This window comes from Rutilus rutilus, assembly GCF_951802725.1.
Source record: "Rutilus rutilus genome assembly, chromosome: 10".
NCBI lineage: Eukaryota > Metazoa > Chordata > Actinopteri > Cypriniformes > Leuciscidae > Rutilus > Rutilus rutilus.
Genome location: NC_140215.1, coordinates 1,217,357 through 1,220,431, shown reverse-complemented (window position 1 = coordinate 1,220,431; position 3,075 = coordinate 1,217,357).

The following is a 3,075-nucleotide window of genomic DNA, read 5'->3' as shown; positions in this document are numbered from 1 at the left end:
ATTAAATAGCAAGAGCTGAATCCTCCATACATCCAGCCTGTATGCTTTCATGCTCCATTTGCAAACCTTCAGAAGTATTTGTGTGTCTGTGGTCCATGAGTGACCACAGATGGTTCAGTGCCACAGACTGAGCGAGACCATGCAGTTAATGCTCCTGTCACTGGACAAGCTGAAGATCCACCATCTGTCGTCAGGAGCCGTCCAATGTGATGAGGACATCAACATTTACCTGCACAACACACACTTACACTGACCTGGTTATCTTCTCCCCTGAAAACAGCTGCTGTGTTTAATCATAAACACTGAAAAACACGCGTGCATTCTGTCTCTGTTTTACAGGACTTCATGTAATCTCCACATGAAAAGTGTTGGAGGATCACAGATCAGCGATTCCACAATGTAGACATAAAGCAGTGTAAACATGTATCAACAGAAGATTAAAACTACTATTTATACACTAGAGCTGCATTAACTAAAATATCACATATATACAAACATGAAAAGTGAGTGAGCAAATGAGTAAAATCTAAGTTTATTTAATTTTAGAAAAAGCAGCAAAAAGTCTCTTACATATACAAGCCTTTCAATGAGGCAAAACCAAATCATATTCACGTGTTTCATACAGCGTAAAGTATGAGGAAAGATTTAAAGAAGCAACATGATCGAAACATGTACATGTCCATCAGTACCCTGTTACGCAGATGAATGAGTAATATGATTCATATATTTACAGACCAATGATAATTCATAGTGTTTATGGATCATCTGGTGAAGTTTCACTGGAGCTTTTTGCTACAGGAAAAGTAAAAAATAATGTCTGTGTACATTAATAATTTTCAAAACCATTTTTTTTTTTCATAAATCATTATGCAAACGAAATTTACAGTAACAGACAGTATTCAAACTTCCTGTTTACAAATTACAATCACAGGAAGATGAACATTGAAATTTCAAAACAATGACCAAGAAAACATTTAAATCTGTAACTCATCTTTCTGGAAAACACCGAAATCACTTTAAAGTTGAAGTGCGTCATTTCTTAACGACCTGACGTCAACTTCTGACTCAACCAATGGCATGGTTTGGGGGGCGGGACTATATGTTTGACTGACCAATGGCAGGTGTTCAGGAAAGCACTCATTACTTTTGCTGTTCCATTTGATGCAGTTTCAAGCAGAAGGACATGATGGATCTACAGAACTATTTTTTATGTTTATGGTTTTTATCAAATCTGTTTCACGTTATGGAATAGTGACTGAAACGGAGGACTAGACAATCCACTGTCACATAAATAATGTTTTGTAATGGTCAAACACACACAGAGGGATGGAGATGGCAAACGTACATTCAGAACTGTACAAGAGCCAATGAGAAAAATTTATTGAAAGCAATATTACAAGCTGCAGATGTTATTTTTACAATTTATTCTATATGCTATATACACTAAAATAACACTATTTAGGCTGAGAGGAAGAAAACTGTCAGATGAAGGCCATCGCCAGACTGATACAAGCTCTTAAAGGTGCTGTAAGCAACAGTTTAAATGGAATAATACATAGATAATCTCACATCAGCCCAGTAGCATAGCCACGATTCCTGACTGCTTAAAGGAGTAGTTCATTTCAGAATTAAAATGACCAGATCATTTACTCTCCCCCAAGTCATCCAAGATGTTCATGTCTTTCTTCAGTGGAAAAGAAATGAAGGTTTTTGAGGAAAACATTCCAGGATTGTTCTCCATATAGTGACTTCAATGGGGTCCAACGGGTCGAAGGTCCAGATGTGAGTTTCAGTGCAGCTTCAAAGTCTCGACACGATCCAGCCGAGGAATAAGAGTCTTATCTAGACAAACCAGCGGACATTTTAGAACAAAATACACATTTATATACTTTTAACCACTAATGCAGGTCTTGCACTAGCTGTGATGTGACACACATTACGTAATCAGGTTGAAAGGTCAAGCGTGACGTAGGCGTAAGAACAGATCTAGTGTTTACAAAGAGAACGTGCAAAGACTGAGACAAACGCCATTTACAAAAAGAAAGGTAAAATAACGATATCGGACGATTTTGAAGTCGGAGGAGAAAATGAGAACGCAACCGCGTGACCTTTCAACGTGATCACGTAATGCGTGAAGTCGTGGACATGCAAGATGAGCATTTGTGGTTAAAAGTATATAAATGTTTATTTAGTTCTAAAATGTCCGCTGGTTTGTCTAGATAAGACTCTTATTCCTCGGCTGGATCGTGTCGAGACTTTGAAGCTGCACTGAAACTCACATCTGGACCTTCGACCCGTTGGACCCCATTGAAGACACTATATGGAGAAACATCCTGGAACGTTTTCCTCAAAAACCTTCATTTCTTTTCCGACTGAAGACAGAAAGACATGAACATCTTGGATGACGTGGAGGAGAGTAAATTATCAGGAAATTGTGAACTAATCCTTTAAAATGGAAAATTAAAGAGTTCATTAGCATGCGGTGACAATGGCGGATGCACAAAGTTCAATATTACGCTTTTTACTCTGTCATTTATGGTCATACAGATAAGAGTAAGACATCATTCGAAACTGTAATTTGTGTAATTTGTACACTCGCAATAAAAACAAAACATTGTGCTTTTGTAAAATAAAGAACACACACACAGCCGCTTTCTGCCGTCTCGGTTTCCTTTCCGTGAAGTTTTGTGGAACGCGTCACAAAATTCAATCGAATCTCAGCGTATAGGCTACTACTTGTCACGCAGTTTTTAAGTGAAATATATTTCATGTATATTTATTCATTTTATATATATATATATATATATATATATATATACACATATATTTTTTTCACTTTTTTTTTTTTATTCTGTTTATCTCCATTCACAGAAGTGCTGCATGTGACAATGTGTGAATCCTCATGTTATGTTGTTTATTTGCACATGTAAAACTGAACAAAACACATTTGGGTATTTTGAATGGGTCACAAACACATCCAATTTCTAATTTAACATATTAATTTTATATATAGCCTATATATATTGTGGCTCCCTCATTTTAAGCCCCGCCCACCACCACCACCACCACCAAAAA